General features: G+C 34.9%; 1 protein-coding gene across 35 annotated transcripts in view; it reads left to right on the top strand.

Moving 5' to 3' along the window:
* PTPRD (protein tyrosine phosphatase receptor type D) overlaps positions 1-21,756 on the top strand; it is a 1,155,761-nt gene that overhangs the window by 350,739 nt on the left and 783,266 nt on the right. For all 35 annotated transcript variants that reach the window (XM_077790475.1, XM_077790477.1, XM_031507373.2 and 32 more), the window contains one exon: positions 13,764-13,807. The gene's annotated coding sequence lies outside the window, so the exon portion shown is untranslated. The remainder of the gene's footprint in view (positions 1-13,763; positions 13,808-21,756) is intronic.

Raw genomic sequence — 21,756 nt, 5'->3', positions numbered from 1 at the left:
AGAGAAATGTGATTTAGTTCTTGAAAATCTGCCTCATATGGAGGTATTATAATAATTGATGAGTCTCAACATCTCTCTTCATCATACAATAAAGCTGGACAGTCATATTTGTCATGATGATCATATTCTTATCAGCTAAAAGGAGCTAGTGCAAGACTGACAAATTCAGCTGAAGTATGGAGTTTCCATGTTAGGCTGTTTTGTTAAGAAAATCTACAGCTGTCTAAGAGGACCAAAGAGCCTTTTCCTGAATGTCTGAGTATTCCTTAAAATCATCTACATCACAAAATTTGTGGAAACTAGACTAGAAATATGGGTTGCAGAGTGGGCATCATTCTTTGGTTTTTGATCATTCCTAGACAAAACAGAAACAGAACCTGTAGAGCCAGTGTTCTAGTAGCCAGTATTGTCAACTCTGCTCAGACAGATAAGGCTTCAGAAACAGGAGATGCCTGTATAAGTGACATCAAGTATACTGGCCTTGCCCTGAATAAATTCCTTCTTAGCATGTATGCTTTGGATTTGTGATGAAAACAGTGTTAATAACCACTGGAATTATTTAGTTTTTGCTGAGCAGAATTTACAGAGTCTCAAGGAACTTTCTGCTTCTCATACTACACCATCAGCAAGGAGGCTGGGGGTTCACAAATAGCTGGAAGTGATACAGCCAGGACAACTGACCCTAAATGACTACAGGGATATTCCATACCATACCACAGCACTCTTAGCAATAAAAACTATGAGAAGAAGAAGAGATAGAAGAAGAGATAGAAGAAGAAGAAGAAGAAGAAGAGAAAGAAGAAGAAGAAGAAGAAGAAGAAGGAGGAGGAGGAGGAGGAGGAGGAGGAGGAGGAGGAGGAGGAGGAGGAGGAGGAGGAGGAAGTGGGGAACATGCTGAGTTATGACATTTAAAGCTTTATTCAAGATCATCTATTTCCCAGTCAAATAAATTACAAATTACTTCTCAATATCTATCAAAATTCCTTCTCTTTCAGTTTAAAACAATTACCTCTCATCCTGCTACTACACTCCCTAAATAAAGGGCTCCTAAATCCAGGCTTCTAGAAGATATACCCGGAGTCTTCTCTTCAACAGGCTGAACAAGCTCAACTCTCTCAGCCTGTCATTACTGGGAGGTGTTTAAGAGTCATCTCCATGACACTGCTCTTGGAAGCCTATCTGTTGGCATCTGGCCCAACTTGTATTAGCTTAGGGAAAAATGTTATTCGCTGCAAACGCTTAGCTGCTGTGAAGTCATATTCAAAAGAAAGAGACAGAAGGACCATTATTCTTCTAGAGAGAAATTAAAATTAGGGTATAGACAAAGTAACCTGCAACAATTTCTTCAATGTTTACAAAGCAAATAGTAGCCAGCACTGAGAGAAGATCAAAAAGTAACACTAAATACTTTGCTTAGATTCTAGGAAAAAGCCTTACAAGTACAGGTGGTGTGACTAAATTTCATCCCAATACAAAAAAGGAAGGACTCTGAAAAATAACCAGGCTTAGGAACTCTGTTTCTAGAAAACCTATTCTACCCAGTGAACTAATCATCTGCCTTCTCTAACAAGAGCAAGACTGTCTTCATTCTTAGGTAGAGGTTCTCATTTGCAGCACCACCTCTTTCTGGGGAATGCAGTAGACTGCAGGATCATGTATTCACAGAAGTCCTAAATCAGCTGTTCTCTTATGAATGCAGGGAAGGCAGAATCAGCAACTGGCACCTCTTACGTCCCCAAAAACTGATAATCATTCAGTTTTTAGAAAGTCAGCCTTGACACTGGTGTTTGTCTTTTCTGACTTCTAGAACGTATATTCTTTGCTTTTTGGTTCTACATTGATCTTGTCTTACTGATCCTCTTTCCCCTCTGTACTATTGCTCTTACACAATGTTCAGCAGATGTGGTCTCTCTGTTGACTCTCTGCAAAGCTCCTCAGGGTTTAGGAACCTTTAGGCTGGAAGCAGATCTTATGGGCGTGTCTCCTGGCAGTCAGAATGCTGTAGCTTCTGTCCTGCATAAGCAATATCACAGTAAGAACGCAGCTCCAGAGAAGAAGATTTATTAAAAATAAAGAAGAAAAGCAACAGATGAGCCTAGCAAGGCCTATGGTCAGAGTAGATACAAATTGCAGTTTTAGGTGGAACTTGAATCATACTGACATATGTGAAGAATAGAAGTGGTCCTGCTCTGTCTTCATCATTTTTAAATGAGTGAAATTGTTCTATACATTCTGATTATTTTGTGATAAATATTTTCAGAAGAAAACAATACTTCCATATTAAAAATGAAAGAGTTAATTCTGTCTCTATAGAAGACAAAACAAAACAAAAAAAACCAAACCTCCTCCCATAAAAAAGCCAAAAAAATCCCCTCCCTCAAAAAAAAAAAAAAAACAAACCAAAAAAAACCAAACAAATGACCCAACACAAAAAAAAAAATCCCAATCAAGTATTTAACCTAAAGTAACAGTCTTAACAGTCTTCTGGCCCTGTACTGTACATATACCACCAGGATATACTATACTGAGCCACTTGCTACTACTGCTGGATCACACAAAGAGAGTTGCTTTCTACCCTAAATTAGTCAATGGCTTAATAACTATAGCAGACACAACCCAATGTCATTCCTACACTCATCCTCTGTTATACAGTACCTTTGAATGTAGTCAGACTGCCTGTTGTACGCTAGCTATAAATGTGTTTTAACCTTAATTTAGTTATCCATCTTAAACTCGGGAGAGTTATGAATTTGCAGAAATGAGTGACCAAGTCATTTACACAAAATTCAACAAGCTGTCTTTTGCAGCAAGTAAAGAATCAGGTTGTAACCATGTGCTTAAAACTGGGCAAAATCTTTTGACATACAGATGGAAAATGCACACACAGGCACAGGCACACACACAGCAGACAAATTCTGAGGGTTTGTTCTTAGCAATGACTGCATCTAAAATTATGTATTCTGTTCTCTGTGTAATTTCTCTTAAATGGCCCTTCATACAGACACCACTGGATTGTCAAAACATTGGAAAACCACTTCTCTCTTCACATGAAAAGCAGTTATACAACAAAATGTGAGTTTGGTCCAGAAGATTTGTCTTTTGGGTTGTATTTTTCATATTTTAAGCAGCCAAGAAAGCAATTATATAGTAGAAGTATATTTCACTTTAAAAAAAAAAGGTAGAGCAAACTCTACTTAAATATTAGTATATATTTGGAAATGTAGGGGAGAGGCAAAGACATTTCCACAATTAGAAAAGAATCTTAAAACAACAGCAAAGCTAGTGTTTAAATTGCAATTGTGCGCATGCATGATTTTGACACCCAAATGTTTATATTCATGACACTTTTAAAGCAGTCATAAGAATGAAATTCTCTCTCACCCTTTCAGGCAAAAACAAGATGCTACAGAAACGTAATAATTTATCTAATCTCTATTCTGTTTAAAAAAATTCAGCTTTCCTCTGGTAGAAACAACAGTTACTGTTACTGAACCCCATGATTTCTTTGTTTTCATAATTAAACTTAAAAAGAGATTTAATACCCTCCTGTTATAATATCAATGGTGAATTTTTAATTCTGTTTATAAAACTTTGTCATTCCATAGTTTGTATCACTATGTTTTAAGCAACATATTTTATGTGACTAATAAATTATGGATTAGTTACAAGAATATGTTGTGCATGGAACCTCAAATTCAATGTTTTTCAGAGTAAACAGTATAAATTCTGAGCATAGATAAGTTAAGAGAAACAAAATTACTTTGTGAAGTCCTGCTTTAACATAGGTTAATTTTATGTATAAAAAAAAAAGCCTTCCATCTTGCAGGAATATAAAGAACAGTTGATCCTTCAGTGAAGTCAGCAAAATCCCAACATGTTAGTCTCAGTTATACCAGTCATATTAATCCTTAGATAGATTGAAGGTCATTTTTCTCATAAAATGAAGACTTTATAAAATATACAGGTAGCAAACATATTTTAATTTAAATTAATAAATAATAGAGAATATAAATACCATCTGGCTGTCTGGGAACGATTGCTAGATAAACTAATATTTTAATTTCCAAGAATAGCTGCATATAGAATGATGCTTCTTCATTTTGAGACATTCTTTTTACCATAAAATGAATTTTTACCAAAAACTGAAATGAGAATTACTAAAATCTAATTTGTACAACATTAAATTAAAACAGAGATAGCAAAACTAAAACAAATCCAAAACACATGAGATTTTTTTAAAACTTGAATGTGTCATCTTCAATAATCTGAAACGTTGGTGTCTCTTCAGTCTAAGGTCATTGTCCTTAAGATCTTAAGGATGTTTTAATTATTGTATTATTTTATAATCTGATGTTTACAATTCTTTTGTACAGAAAAAAACAAAACCTTTTAGGCAAATATTTGTTTCTAGACTGAGTGAAAATAACTACATGACTGAAGAATTTTTGACATTATTATTGCTATTCTTTTAGGAAGTTTGTTTTCAATACCCTTTTGGATAATTTTTTTCACCTTTCTTTCTTGGTCTTTAACCGCCTTTCTGATCCAATACTGATGCAAATTACATTGTCATGTTTTCTGACTTTTCAACACTTATCACTCAGCTATAGCCTAGATTCACAGATATTTATTTTTATTTTTTTCTTTTTAATCTCTAATGGATTTGCAGATAACCTATGGCTTCAGCCACGGAAAGTTGCCTTTGGTATCATTGATGTATGCATTATGCTGATAAGTACCATAGTTCATTTTCCTCTTGGGTAAGCACAGTTAAAAAAAGAAAGGCAAGGGGGGAGAGAAAGAGGGAAACTCTCAGACTAATAATTGCCTTAGCCTGAGACAAGGATGGGAAAACACACAAGATTGCTTTCTAACATTCAGTTTTGTGTAATGAAATATGGTTGCTTCAGGACAAAAAATGTGTGATAACTTCTGTCATTTTAGTGTTATTTCACTGAATTCCTCAAAACTGCATTTTATTCAACATTATCAGTGTGGTAATGTTTTAATTGAAGGGTGCATCTTGGCCTAATGATGAATTCTTTCCTGACATCAAAAGGACTGTCCCTTCTACTCTCAGTGTCATCATTTTATATTACATTTTAATTTGTTAGTTCATCAGAGTGAACTGAGTGTCCTAATATGTAAAGATTAATTTGTCATGATTCAGTGATCTAACAAGCCTTGTTGAAAGGCAAATAGCAAAAATAAAGAAGATTTCAATCTTATGGAACATATTAGAAAATAAATTTTATACACAAGTGTACTTATATCACACAGGACAAGAACTACTGTTCTTGTGATATATATTTTCCTGTATCATATAAGATATGAAAAGGAAACAATATATACAAATATTTAACTCCTTCCTAGAGACACTTCAATTCAGCTGTAGTGGTCAGTACTGTACAGCAAGTAAATACTTTCTGGTTTTATTATAAATGGATTATGAAGATCTAAAGTAGACCTGGTCAGAAAAATTAATAAACTGAGAAATTTTGCATGTCTCAAATTTCTCCAAGAAATATCTGGCTGCATGTTAGAAGTTTAAATAGTTTCTGTCTTTACTATCCTATAATTCCTTTGGAGTTTTCTTTTCATTTGAAAAAGAGAAATAAATCCACCAAAGTGGAGAAATATGCTAATAGGTGGCTGATTAAAATATTTTAATGTATTTACATTTTTTTCACCATAATTTTGTTTTAAGAAAATGACAGCTAATGTTTTCTTATCTTACTAAAAAATTCATGTAGGTCTCTCTAAAAATCCACCTGTTGTTGACTGTTCTCTGTATTAAATATTTTCTATATCACATCATCTGTTGACATCACAAATATCACAGATAGTTTTACAGCTTGCTTCAAATGCAGAAGTTTTTTAAAGTGTATACTGAGCATTTCAGAAATAGTAGCATTCTAGAAATATTATTTGCTCAAGCAAATGCATCTTGAAATCAAGATCTCCTCTATTTGTCTTTCATTTTTATTTACATCATCCACAAATGTAAAGTTGTCTTTGTTTGCTTTAAGATTTACAACTAAAGTGGGTTACAGTAAAAATCTCTTTTAAAAACACCATATTCACACTGTTATTAGAGTTTGGACCAGGCTTTTTAAGTGAATCTTCTTCCACTGACCATGCTTCACTTAGTGTCCTAGGACTACAAAAAGGTGCCTTCTGGATGAAACTGAAGTGAAAGATCTGCTTCAGAAGTGCACAAAATATAATACAACTGTTAGTGAGGATTGAATACAGAGTGACAGATAGGACCTAATTTCAGTTAAAAGCATTGAACTATGCAAAATTTGGATGCTGGGTCCTAGCACAGGCTGGGAACTACCTCAGTAGGCTCTTAGTCACATGCCTCTTAATATGCTTTTGTTGTACCAGTTTTCAGTAAGTGACTTTGAATTTTGAATGCTGAAATCTGACTCTAGAATATATGAATACTTCTTTTATGTGCTCTGCATATTTGTGTAGAGAGCTAAGCAGTAAAATTCATGAATGCTGCACTAAGAAACTGCCCGTAACTGGACTTTTCTTACAATGATAAGAAAAAATGTGTTTTTACACTGGACTTTCTCTGATGTTTTAATGTCTTTCCAACTGATGTAGATCAGTATCTTCAATTTTTTGCTTTGAGCTTTTCCCCAAAAATTCCTGAGACGTTTCTCCTATTTATGGCACTTTTTTGTACTAACAGCTAGCAATGACAATTGCACTTCCATGCTGTTCCATCTATATCAAGGTAGAGAATATTAATTCCTGATACAATGAAGCTGTCCAGCTCTCTATAACGTCTAATTAAACTTGTAAGACTAGCTGTTTTGTTTTCAGTGGGAGGAAAAAGAGATACTGATTACTGTGGACCGAGGTTCTGCTCAGTCTTCCCTATACAAACTGTTCCATTTTGCACAGAATTTGACAACAAAAAGCAGATCTGTCCTTTTGGGTCTTGTAAGTTGGGTTCTGAAAGAGTCATGAACTCAAAGTCAGTCTGCTGGCTCAGAAACATCTCTTAAAGAGTAGCTTTATAAAATTATATAGCATGAAAAGCAAGCACTGGATAGAAGGTTATCCTTTCCTTGCAACAGCAGGGTATTATGCTGTGTGTGGGAGAGAGCATATTTGAAAGCTTTTTCGTCTCTGTCATTTACTCATATTACCACTTGTGTTTGTTGAAGCAAATATTTTAGTCAGCTTTTTACTATATGTTCCTTCAAGTAAAAAAGTTTCTTAACATATTTTTTTAAAGTTCATTATTATAAAGAATTAACTTTATTTCATCTTCTTTAAAGGGTTCCTCTGTTTCCTCTGTGTAAACTGTGCCAAACAAGACAAACTTCTTATCCCACTGATATTAGCAGTGCCTCAAGATTCAGGCTGAGAAAAAAACATATTTGAAAATTTCACTATTCAATCTACAATTCTACAAGAAAGAAAGCATTTGCAGCTAAGATATGGGGAAGAAAATTCCATTTCCTTTAGAGGACTGAGAGTGGGGTTTCTGAGATACCTCCTCAGAAAGAAATAACACTAAAACTAGAACCAGAAAAGATAACTGGTTAGCAGGAAAAACATTTTTAATGTTCTCTACATTGCCAGGGGTGTTTCAAATAGAGTGCAAACTCCATTGCTGTCAAGTTACTCAGTGAAAATTGTAAATGTACATAAGCCAAAAATATGCAATTTCAAAAAAATGGCCATGCTTTTGGTGTTGAAGATACCATAGTTACATAGTTTTTTAATCGAATTTGGGAGACTGGTGAAAGACACAAAACTTAACTGGTTATGATTAACTGGAAATAAAGGGTAGAGGAGAGAAGAATAAAAGTGAGGCTTTCAGTGATAGGGGTTTTTTGAGAGGACAAAGACATGCCTAGCATGAATGAATTAGATTAAGTATCTCTACTTAGGCATGGTGTATCTTCTACATACACAGAAAATGGTAAAACTAAAAGGAAGATGGGAGGTGGTTTTTTTTTGCTTTTCTTCTTTGGTTGGTTAGTTGGTTGGTTTGGTTTGCTTGGCTTCACTTGGTTTGGATTTTTTGTAAGTTTTAGCACTAATTAACAACCTTCCTTAGGTAGTATTAAGTATTTATTTGGGGCAGTGTTCACAAAAATCTAAAAGTGATATAAACAAGCTGATAACAGATGGGGATATTGCTTCTAGTACTATGCTAGTCGTTAGGTATGCTGTGCAGCTCTTGGAGATGTTATGATCTGAGATCCAGACTTAAAAAGATAGGTGATGAAATCAGTAGTAGTAGAACTTAGATATGAGTTTACTATGGTGAAAATCACAGGGTAAATGTTTTGGTTTGGAAAGACAGGTGTCTGCTAAGGAAGGCAGGACCCTCCCCTGGAATGAAAAAATGTAGACCCCTTTCTTCTGAATTGTTATAAATTTGAAATTAAGGGGAGTTCTTAGGCAAAAATATGGGAGCAGGAATAACAGTTCTTTATTAGGGAAGAAAAGAAAAAGATAAACAATGCAGTGAACTTAAACATACTGACAGAGTCAGAATACAAGCTGACACCCTGTTGGATAGGGTGTTGATAGCAGTCCAATTGGAATTGTGTCTGCAGTCCTCCTGGAGTGGCAGGTGTGGTTCTGTTGGATTAGTGATCTTGTAGAAAAGGGTTCAGTCTTCCTCTGAAGAGGCAGTGAAAGAGATAGTTTTTCCTCTGGGAAAATCCAACACAGAAAAAGCTCAAGACTATAGATGCAGGTAAGAATGCTTAGCTCCTCCCTCTGGGCAGAGCATCTCACAGTGGATGTTCTTACCAGTCATGCAGTGACTTTCAGTGGCCCCTTATCAGTAGTTGTCTCCCTGGAGGGAGAATTGATTGTGGAAAAGATAAGCAACAACTGCCCACTTATCATGAAACAACTGCCATACAGATGGCAAATATAGTACATCTTGCTTTTTTCAATCTGGGACAGCAAATCACATAGCTTTAATTTGCCTATTGGATGAACAGTGATGTCTAAGCATGCTGCACATATTTTTGTTGTGCCTACACAGCAGATTTGCATAAGGAAAAGCATAAAATAAGTGTAATAGAGAAAAAAATTATAAAGCAGATGCATAAATATTAATGAGATATCTGTAGAAATAATGCTTCCATGTTATTCAATGCTACATATATTACACAGAAAACATTTTCTCTGATAAAAATTAAGCATAAATCAAAGATTAATATTATCTTCCCATCCATATAATAATATAGTGATGTGACATGTTGAAATCAGAGCTACTGTCTGATAATATGGTATGATTATGGCTACAATTGGCTGGTTTTGAATTGTGCTGAATGCAGGGTTGATAATATAAAGATCTTTTTGTTGTTTGCTGAGCAGGACTTGCACAGAATTAAAACATTTCTGCCTCGTTTATTGCCACACTGGTGAGGATACTGGGGGTTCTTGGGAGGGTGGGAAGAGACACAACTGGGACAGGTGACCCCTGCTGATCAAAGGGATATTCCAGACCCTGTGGCACCATGCCAGTATATAAAGCGGGCGGAAGAAGGAGGGAGAGTGGAATATTTGGAAAGATGATATTTGTCTTTCCAAGTAATTCTGCACATGATGGACCCTGTTCTCCTGGAGATAACTGAACACCTGCATGCCCATGGGTAGCTGTGAATTAATTCCTTGTTTTGCTTTGCTTGTGTGCACAACTTTTTTGTTTCCCTGCTTACCTACCTTTTACTTTTCAGGTTCTCTCCCCATTGGTAGGGGATTGAGCAAGTGGCTATGTGGGGCTTAGCTGTTGACTGGGGTTAAACTATGACAGTCCTTTTTCAGCACCCAAAGTGAGGCTCAAAGGGTTTGAGATAGCGACAGATCTGATTAGGATGTGCTAGATAGAATTAGCTGTTTAGCTGATTAAAACATCACTATAACTACTATTTTTGGCAGTAATAGAGTCCTTCAGGGATTTTGAAAGAATAATGTTAAAAAGCACTTTCACAAAGTATGTTGTATAATGTATACGATGAAGAGTTACTGCATTTATTGGGTCATTATCAGTATAACAATTAATACCTCTGTATCATATGTATAAGAGCAGAATTGTAGTAAAGTACAGCATGAGCATGCAGATTCACTGTTGCTTAAATTTTTTGCTTCCTTATGGTAAAAGAACTCTTCACAAACAAAAAGTGCATAATCTCAGTGATTTGGGCCCTAACTGCATTCTCTAGCAGGCTTACTCACCACTGCACTAATATCATATTTAAGGAGCACATGTCTAAATTTATGCTGAAATAGCATAATTCATATTTCTATTTAGCAATAGCTTATAAAAAATACCACTTACTTCTTCCCATATAGAAGGATCTTGGTACAAAAATAATCCTTTAGTTTGCTTTCCCCATTCTGAATCCTCTTGCTTTTCCAATGTGTCTATTTCCCTATAATTGACAAGATGTTGCAAGCAATTAGGTATTCCTTAATTGGCTGGCCTTTGCAGAGAAAATTCTAGATGGAGATCAAGAAAATTAACTACCACACATTTCTTAGCTGGAAATTTCCAACAAAGCAATATAAATCAAATATTTGTACATTAAATATTAAATACTTCAAGTCTTTTGACAATAATTGAATGTATTTTCAAGAGAGGTTTAATTTTGATAGATTTTTTTTTTCCCATTTTACCACTGTTTATTTCCTCTTTGTCTGAAATAGCAAATATTTCATACGACTGACTAACTCTTTAGGATTGGCACAACAGTCAGAGTCAGAATAAAGGCCTCCCGCTGCAACTTTTATCATACCATTCTGTAAATAAAGTTATTATTTATGCATTGGTTTTATAACCATAGGAGTAATATTCACATATACATCATCATAGTTGCAATAGCAGATACCCTATGTCTCCCCTCAGTCCCAGTCCCAAAAGGATCAAATACTTTTGATCAAGATGCCTCCATAATAATCTCAGAATAACTGTTGGTGCATCTGTCTAGGTGTTGCATCACCTCTTTAATTTTAAACTCTGAGATAAGACTTACAGACTGAATTTTTGAAGTAGTTAGCTTCTTGGAAAAGCACCTGAACAGATAACCTCTAGGTCCCTTTAGAAATCACATTTAGATGATCAAGGGTTTTGGTAAATCTACACCTAAATTCAACATACTGAAATGCCTTTCACAAGTCTTAGGGCTTAGGCATCCTTAATAACATAATCAAGAAAATATATTAACAAACAAACAAACAAAACAAAAAACAAAAACAACAAAACCAGAAAAAATTCCTGAGTACAGCAATATACTGTCCAGAAGAGGGTTTTTTCCCCTTTTGTACATGAAATACATCATCGACATACAGTGAGAAAGTACCAAGCCTTGGAGTTCAGAAGATGAAAAATGTGCTATTCAAAGAAAATACTTTTCTTACAAAAAAATTGTAATCACCCAAAATACTGATAGCTTTTTAAAGAACAAAACTGCTCTGCCCTTCTGTGTTTTGTGGTTTTTTGTCTCAGACAACATGAAAGGAGCAGGAATATGAAGTAGCTCATTCACAGTCTAAGGCTTTATCAAGTGAAGTCAGAAGTAAGGGTTCTCATCTGTTGAGGTATTAAGAAGGTTGACATCCCAACATTGTCTTCATTCACAGTTTATAATTGTACCGTATAAACTTCAGTGTCCTTATTTTCAATTGATACTAATGTAAATAAGAGAAGAAGGAATTAATTCACAGTGGCCAAATATCACTGTCCAAGAAACCTATTTGTGTTCTGAACAGATTAATAAAATCTCAAAATACATCCTTGATGTCTGTTTAGGTTCAGTGCATAGCCTTTTTTTTTTTCTTCAATTCCTGGCAGTTTTCTTAACACTAATTATTTATTTTATATTTTTTTATAAACATTAGTCTTTCACACAAAACATAAACCATCTTCAGATCTAGGGAAACTGACACGTGGTATAGAAGGTTGAACTGTTACTGGAAGCCAGTGACTAAGTCTGGAAAGACTGTTGCCCACTACCTCTGATTTTAAGTGATAAAGGAACACAAGAGGAAAATTGGTACTTTGAGGAGTGGATGAGGAAGGATGGCAGAAGGAAGTACCTGTTTCACAAAGAAACATGTGACTTGGCAGCAAAATATACTTCACCTTGGTGATGAGCCATTGCAGGATGCAACTGGTTTTCTTTGACGAATAACTATTTGGTATTGTTGCATATTTTTAGCTTGAGAATGACATCCTGAAGTTAGGAATTTGCCATGTGAAAGAAACTCTTGCTGGTTACAAATGTAGGGATTTTAAGATGTTATTAATTACACACTTTGAAATAGACATACTTGTTTTCACTGATGTTTAATTTAAAACAAATGCACTTCTGAATCTAAATAATTCAGTAACCTTTCCTTTCACTTCAAGGATATGCTCTCCCCCTAAAGAAAAATTAAGGAATTCTTCCAAAATATGATGTACTCTTTCTTATGTCCTCCATTATAGATATTTATCAGTAAACCATGCTTTATCAGTAAACCATGTTGTTATTCTTAAACCTTACAGCCCTTTATACTTGTAACCACCGTAAGTTTTTTCTGAACAGAAGCATTTTGAATACTTACATGAACATTGCCTATACAGCTTTTATACTTGAGGTGCATATTCTAGGGGTGAATACTGACAGAAAAATTGGTTGGAAAAATTGAGGAATAGGGCTTTTTAACTTTTCCCTCTTCAAAAAACTAATATCTTAAGATATACACATTAGAAATGTTAGTATAATTATTACATGCAGTCAAATCCCTGGTTAATATAATGTCAATTTTCAGATCAATCTGGTTAAGCTTTCATCCTTTATTATGAATATTTCAAAATTATGTAATAGTGTACCAAAATTCTACAGATTAGTTTTTTGTTGCAACAACATCAAGGACTCAGATGGAGGAACACTAGGAGGAATACTATCTCAATTATTGTTATCTAATTAATATTACTTGAGTCCTACTTAACCAAAAATAGATAATAAAAATCCCCAAATGCTTAAAAAATATATAATATTTATGTATAATGGTTTATATATTATATATAATAAGTATAATGGCTTATACAGGCTGAAAATCAGTTAATTTAATTGTTTTTCACTATATCTGCAAACTAATTCAAGCCTGAAAATATGTTTCAAGAACTACAAAGGTATATATTTGGAAATTGTGACCCATAATACAAATACTGAATTCTGGATAATTGTAGACTTTCATTTATGAGATAATTTAAAAATTCAATTATGAAAATTGCAATTAAAATGCACTCTGATATGATAAAAAATTAAATTCTTTGCAGAATTTAATTCTCTATAAGAGTGGTGAGGCACTGGAACAATTTGCCCAGAGGAGTTGTGGCTGCCCCATCCCTTACAGAATTCAAGTCCAGGCTGGATCAGGATCTGAGCAACCTGGTCTGGCAGAAGGTGACCCTGTCCATGGTGGAGGAGTTTGAACTAAAAGATCTTTATGGTGACTGCCAACCCAAACCAATCTGTGATTCTATGATAATGAGACCCATAGGAAATTTCAGACGCATATTTAATAGAAGGAAAAATAAAACTGCAGGAGTGTATCTATGTTTTCATTTGCTTATTTTTCCTTAATGTATGTATGAGGTGTTGCAAAATCTTAATTCTTTCTGACTACACCTGTCAACAAATAAAAATATATGTATAAAGGAAATCATGGTATTTGACAGTGACTATTACTACTAGTAATATCAAATGTTTCTTAATCTTTTTTAGATCTCTATCCTGAGACAAAACAACAGGATGTGCCTTGGAGAAGAGTAAGTTAAAAAATTCTTTGTCCTCGGTATATTTTCATTGTAATCATAACTACTGGTTACTGTAAACTGAGTTTCAGTGAAAGAAATCTGTTGCCCATTTATTTTTAAAATACTAAGCCAATCCCACTGCACTGTTTATGCAGACTTAAGTAAGACTTAAGTAGGTAACTTAAGGTTTTTTACAGGTGCAATTTTATTGAGTACATTGAACTTAAGCATGAAGACTTCTTAGTAAATTACTCTCAAATATTTAAGCAACAGACAACACTCTTAAATTACTTTGTTTCTTCAGGTAACTTTGCTCTAGAAAAGACAACTGAAAGCAGATGAGTTATTCTTAGGAAAAACAAATTGTATGTGTTTAGCTACCTATTAATCACTGAGCTTCTCCTTTATCTATGCCTGAAATAGTTGTTTTCTCTGTAATGCTTGGAAAGTTGCTTCTTACTGTGAAAAAAAATCCATAGACCTAACATGCAATTTACATATATCTCTATTACGTAGCATACTTAATGAGCTTTAAGTGGAAATATTTTCCTGCCCAATTTTTGTATTGTTTTACTTTTTTTGTTTTGTTTTATATAATTTTGCTTTTTCCCAATAACAGGTTCAGATGTCAGAGACTCAATGGCGTAGCTTGAGCAGAAGTATATTCACTGCTTGATATGGAGGGAATGACTAACAGCAAAGTTATTTTTTTACGAGCCCATCATGCTGTAATTCAACAGTAAAATTTGTGCAATGTTAGTAATATGGACTACATCTACCATACTGCATTATAATGCTGGCTGCTAATCCTTATTTCTATATGTTAAAGATACCATAAATTTGTTTGGAAAAAGTAAAGTTACTATAATCCTACAGTTTTAAAATAGAAAATTATCACCTGGAATTTTGCCTTTGGTCTGGTAAGTTTAGGACTTAGATTTGGAACAAAGACTAATCCCAGTCCCTAAAGAAACAGAAGTCTCTAGACAGGAAAATGAGTCTTGTTTCACTGCACACGCAGAAAAAGATGCAAGGCGGCAAAGGAATGAGCAATATGGGGAAAAGATCATCTGTGCTGGCTCCTGGGACAACCTTTCATTTTTCATTTCCCCAAATTTAAAAGCAATCTCCTAAAGCCACAGAAATCACTTGAGGTATATCTTCAATTCATTTCAATTGTCACAGTTCCATTCCATTCAGCACAGTGGTATTAATTTTCATCACCTCACTGCTTGAACATAAATCTTTATTACCTCAATTAATGAGTTTCATTTTTCCTTTCCTTTGATGTGTTTTGTGAGAATACAGTATACTTTTAGTCATGTTTGCAGAGCACTCTAAGAGACATCTGGCATACAATCTTCAATCTTGTAGCTACACTGCTTTCAGGCCTACTGAATTATTTGTATAATACTCAATAAATAAATGTATTTTTATTCTGGAACTGTTCTTCAATACTCCTAGTTATAACCTGATAATGCCACTAGATGGTCAGAAATAATGTTTTAATGGGAGGAAGCAAGACAAGAAGGGAAAATGTCATTTTCTAACCTTAAAGTTTTATGTTTCAAAAATTAAATCATGCACGTGCAGTGTCTGAACAACACATTTAGAGATCAAATGGAGAACTGATATTTTCCTAAATTAAGATATTTTCAGATAGAAACTATGCATGTAGTTGACTTTGTATGGTTACAAACAACACTAGCAACATACTTTAACAAAATAGGAGGGAAAAGGGATATTGAACCGAAAGATGTGTGTGTTATGTCCTAAAATAAATATTTTGATTCAAAATGCAGTAAAATACCCATTCAAGATACAAACTGCAGCTGTGTCCATAGAATCATAGAATAGAATCACACAAACATTTAGGTTAGAAATGTTGAAGTCTTTAGATCATTGAGTCCATGATGCCAATTCCACCACTAATCCATATCTTTAAGCATCATGTTTACTGCTACTACCAGGTGAAAAAGATTCACTAACTTGCAGACTACTATTTCATGCCAGCAGAGGTGCCATTAGAAAAAACAAGTTCAGACCAAACTGAGATTACAGAATTAAGCTAACATTATGTTAGCAGAATGATAATTTTTGCACAATTGTAGCTCACCAGGTTAATCCTGGACTGCACTTAAATGCAAAGCACACTAACAAACTAAAATTTGTTTTTAATTAAGTCTATATAAATTCTTTAATATTTGCAAGGATAATTATAAAGAACAGCTTAGTATATCTGACACATCAGCCAGAGCTGCACTGGCTCTTCCACCCCAGCCTGCGCCAAGAGTAGATCACACTCTGGTAGCAGAATGACCCAAGGTACAACTAGAGCAATTACCCTACAGCCTTTATGGTTGTCAGTCTGTGCTCTGAGGAGGCAAGGACAAGGGCAGGCCTTTTGCATAGGGTCAAAGAGGGTTTATTACTCTGGGGAATTTGGCAGCAAAAGACAAAAAAGGCAGGAGTGCTGCACCTCAAAACTGGAGGAGGTTCTGGGAGGGTACAAATTATTAACCAATAGAGAATATCTTGGGTAGGAGGAAAAGGTAGGGTTCACAAAAGCATCGTCCAATGACGGAAATGGAGGGGGGATTTGGGTCACAGGGGCTAATGGGGCCTTGAGTTTTAGGGGATTTCCGAAGTCGAATTCCAAGCAGGAGGTTGGCTCAAGAAAAGACTGACAGTATGGTAGGGAAGGGTAAAGAACATTCTACCAGAAGATGCAGCTCTTTGAGAATGACAGGAAACTGGGTAGGAGGGTATAACGTAGGCTAAAACAACCACATAGGGGGAAAACAGGAGAAAACTATGAAAACACACTACAACAGATATCAAAGAACACGATGATGAACTTCCTTATGAAAACAAAGCTTTGTCTTTTTCTGGATAAATAAAAATGAGGGAACTGAAATTTATTTTTCAACTGATTCTGTACTGTTCTGTCAAGTAATAAATATTTATCATTGACTTTAAATATTTCTTAGCCAGTCAGACTATTATTAAAGTCCCTTAAAAACTGACTTATCTATAATGTGTATCTTTGAAAAATGTCTAAATTATAGTGTCTGGAAACAGGTATATTTTAATTTTAAAATTATTTTGTTTATTGTTTTAAATCAATTTTTCAGACATTTGTAGACACAAAAAATTCTGATTGTTGGTCTGTTCTAAAGCTTACCCCTTTATTATGTGGATAAAATCTGTTTCTTATAATTAAATTAATCTAGATATCTGAAAATATTATTACTAAGAAATTCCTAGACATGCAATATGTACAAATGGACATAAAATTCTCCATTTCAACTTTATTATTGTTCTGATATAACTAAATCATTGTCCAAAGTCAATGAAACATTTCAAAAAAGTTGGATTAGGAAACCTCTTCACTAATTTATTTTCTTCTGAATTGCCAGCAGAAGTGTTTGGCTGCAAAGGAGAATAAGTATATTCATTATTTGAAAATAAATGTTGAAGTTGTCAATTCAATATTTATTATGTAATAATGCAGTTAATAAAATAAATTTAAACAAATAGGTATTAATTTTTGTAACACAAGTAATAATTTACATTATTCATTTCTTTATGACACTGCCTTTTCCTAAGAAACATTACAAAAATATTGTTATATTGATGCCTTTCAGACTGATATTTTTTTAAGTCTTGTATGTTAAAATAAACTTGAAGAAAAAGAATTAGAATTAAGAAAATAGAAAGAAACCTATTACACAAAAATTGATTCATACAAAAAGAAGTTAGAACTGCTTAAGTCTCCACAATTTTGACACAATCATTTTAAAAGATTGTTCTGATTGAAGTGTAACTAAATCTGCATTACTAATCAATAACGTTGAACAGATTCTATTATAATTGGTGTTAATTAAATCATATGACAGCATTTATTGTATCATCATGCTTCAGAATCTGTACCTTAACAAGATAAAAATTGTATTCCTTAGTCTTTGAAGTCCTTTAAAAAGCATATTTCAATGTTAATATGCAACAACCTTGATTTTCATATGATTTCCAACAGAATTATTAACAATGCTCTACTTCAGCTGCTCTATTCTGGTGTGACATCCAATGTATGTACATCCAAGTAATGAATGGAGTAAATTAAGTTATCTTTGAGTCTGTAGAGGTAAATATTTTCCAGTTCTTTGTCTGTCTTTCCATACAACAGATTTCCTAGTATTCTCTTCAATTTCTGGATTCTTTCACTCTTTTCTATATTACATGTTTCTTAACTAAATAGAATTTGTAAATATTTTTAGTCCTTTCTATTTATTTTAGTTAAAATAATAGTAAACTGTAAATGGCATTTCTAAGTGAAAACAAAATATACAATGTGGGATTCCTTAAAATCAGAGGGTTTTGGGTATGTTGCAAAAGGCAGGCCTCAGAGACAGCAGGATTAGAGCTAAGCAGTAGCTATAAGATTTGTCAGCAGAAAAATTATACAAGAAGTAGAAAGAAAGAACAAATAGAACAATGATCTGTGTATTAACGCTTGAGTAGAATAATTCTCTAAGTTGCAGAAAAGGATATCTAGTGAGATATTAGGAAGTTTTAAGCTTAATAATGGAGCTCTGTGCATTGTATCTTAAGGCTTATATTACTTAAGCAAGTATTGTATTCGAAATAAGCAAGCATTGTTTTAACCAAAGTTACTTGTACTTATAGTGATTGGGTAGAACTACTGGCAATATGCTTTTGCTTTGTGTGATTGGTCATAAAGCTTTTAAAGTAAGTTGTAACATTAAGTTCTTGGTCTGTTGCCTGGATGTGAGCTGCTGGCATCTTCCCATTGTCATAAACATGTAATGAGACAAAACAGAAATAAACAGCTTGAGACATGTTCCACAGCAGTCCCATCCCATTCGTGACTTGTACATAGCCCCCAGCCAGCGGTAAAAGGTGCCCCGTGTGAGGAGGATGGTTAGACTAGACTAATAAAAATAAAGATTGTGGACAGCACAGTTGCTGGAGGCCCAGGTTGTTAATAGGAGGAATGGTTCATCCTCTTCATCGTCTGTAGGTGATATCCTTGTAAGTACTAAGTAGCAACTTTAGGGGCTCCTGGGCAATGAGATGGGAAACCATCTATCTAAAACATGCCTTTTACTGGCTTGAGACAATTTTACAGGATAAAGGACATTCAGATATCTCAAAACATAAACTAAAAACTTATTAACCTGGGTAAAGGTGAACACTCAAAATACAGACTTGAAGTCTGCTTTCACCTTTGATTTTTGGGACCAGGTAAACGGGAAAATTTACAATCTAGTCTCTCTTAAAAAAAAAAAGAGACTTTGGTCAAACGAATGACTGTCTACAGAGCTTTAATGGAGAGTTTCAAACCGAGTGATCATGACAGAGACTTTCTTGAGCACCAAAACAGAATATCTGGTTCTGAGACTTTAATTCTGAGTGGTGCAGGGTCTTTGTCCTCCTCTGGGGGGGCGGGTCTGGGTTTGAAGAGTTCCCATTTCTTCAATCACTTTATTGATCTTTCTCAGGACATGAAGCAACCTCCAGGAGTCTGATGTCTTCTTATGAATGACGAATACTGTTGAATTCCAGGGACTGTTCGTGGGTGTGATGTGACTTTACTGTAATTGTTCCTTTACCAATCTTTCAAGGATATTTAATTTCTTCTCTGTTAAAGGCCATTGATCAATCCATCTAGGATGATCAGTTTTCCAGTTCAGCTTTAAAGTGGCAGGTTTTGAAGTGGTTTACATCAGAGGCCTACTTCCAGTTTTGCTCCCCACTGGGACAGGTCATCTCTTCCCCAGACAGTGAGAGGCTTCTGAACAACAAAGAATGCACTGTCACTGTTTTTCCTTCAGGACTGTAATGTTAATCATGGATGCACTTTGCAAACACACAGTAGTACCTCCAATCCAATCTGCAGGAGTTACCAAATCCCAATCATTGGTCCAAAATATGTGAGAAATTACAGTGACATCTTCACCAGTATCTGGCATACCTGTAATATAAATTGTTTTACCATGATGAGTCAGGCTACAAGTCAATTTTGATTGGCTGTGGCCCACACATTGCACCCAAAAGACCTCAGGACCCGAGGTACTAAATGACACAGACATAACTGAATTCTCTGGAAAGTTTTTTTGCTTGGGTGTACTCATGGGTAAAAGAAATGCAATGGCTATGAGAGTTTTTGGTGGTGTAACCATAGGAACATTAAGTGCAAGAGCTAAAATTACTATCTCCTCATTATAATTTACTGAAACAACAGCTGGAAGCACTGAAAGTCCTAAAATTTTGTTGCTGGCTTTGCCTAGAATCAAAAAAATCTTGTCTTCGTTGAAAAAAAGTGATAATCCCAGTAGAAATACTTTCATAACAGAAATTATTTAAAAGGTGCATGAATGAGGAGGCCAATTCAAACCTTGTACCTGAGGGTATTGAGCTGGAATCATCTGAGGAATGGTTGACTGAGGAATGAATGACTGAGGTACCAATAGCATTTGACTGGGTAATTGGCTGTAAGGAGGTACCACTACTTGTGTCAAAATGCAGTGATTTTAATTGCTTCTTGCAGTGCAGATTTGCCTGTGGAACAACCAAAAACATATGCTTGGGTGACCTTAGCCAAGGCAGCAGGCTCAGGTACCATACGCTTGTCTAATTCAGAACCAGAAAAGCCTTTCGCAACCTGCACAGCTAGTGCACCAGTAAAGAATTTGCCCTTGGTCAAAAAGCAATAAGCCTGTTGAAATTGACAGTGGGGGCAATCCTGTATTGAATTGGAGCATTTGGGTCAAAAAACATCCCAAGGCAGTATCGGAACCCCAAGAATTAGAAATCCTTGGTTCTTTAACAATGGATTTTTGCCTTATGTTTACAGCTAATGATTGGTGAGAACGTGATCCTCCAAAGTACAGTGTTACTCCCCATTATTCTGCATACAGGAATTCAAGTTTTTGGTGTAATTATTGAGAAAGTTGGGATTTCCTTTCCATGGCTGACCCAATATCCACAACAATTTCCAAAAGGATATTGGTTCATTTATGGAGATAGGTCTTGGAAGGGCATTCCATCACGCCTGGAAGGTGGCCCATGTAGCATTGGAATGCTCACTTCTAAAGTGGTCATTAAAAAGAAACATAGGGGAACAAGATTCTGCTCATTACTATGATGAGAAGTGTAAGAGTGATTTCATGCCTTGGAATGCTGTTTCAGCAGGTTTGTTTTTACCCCAACTGGCTTCAGCAGTGGCATTGAAACAATTACATTGGGTTGGATGTTGGCTGCAATCAGTGATATGCTGACAGATGTTAACAGTGTTAGACATGCTACCCTTCAAAATAGAGAAGCAACTGATTCTTTTACTGGCACATGAACACGGTTGTGAGGAATTTGGAGGATTGCGTTGTATGAACCTGTCAGATCATTCTGAATCCATCAAAAAGCATACAAAAGCTGAAAGATTTGACAGCTCAAATTAAAGAAGATGGTGGATCATATTTAGATTATTTGTTCCAAGAATGGTGCTTTGCACCTCGGCTAAGGAAAATAGGTTTATATGTGTTAGCTGTTTCAGTAGTGATACTAGTAGTAATACCTTGCATACTTCATTGTGTGCGACAAATGATGGACAAAACTATCAAGGAAGTTTTTATCATACAAGAGAGAGAGGTAGGAAATGGATTCACAGACAGTTCTCAAAATCTTACAGAGATAGTGGATGAAGGTATAGAGTTGGAGGAAGGTTTTGAATTAAGACCTTGGAACCAGTGAGACTTTTTTGAACAATGTTTTGTAATTGCTATCCAATATGACTTATGTGCTTTGAATTGACTGGACCTTCAAAGCAATACAAGAGAACATTTCAGCCTGAAATGTGCTAAAAACTGAGTAAAAGACATCTATATCCCACTTAAATATTAAAGAAAAAATAAAATTACATGTATACAAATTATAGTCTCATA

The sequence above is a fragment of the Lonchura striata genome, chromosome Z (genome assembly GCF_046129695.1).
Source record: "Lonchura striata isolate bLonStr1 chromosome Z, bLonStr1.mat, whole genome shotgun sequence".
Classification (NCBI taxonomy): domain Eukaryota; kingdom Metazoa; phylum Chordata; class Aves; order Passeriformes; family Estrildidae; genus Lonchura; species Lonchura striata.
The sequence above is the reverse complement of the archived record's forward strand: the minus strand, read 5'-3'. Positions and strand labels throughout refer to the sequence as shown.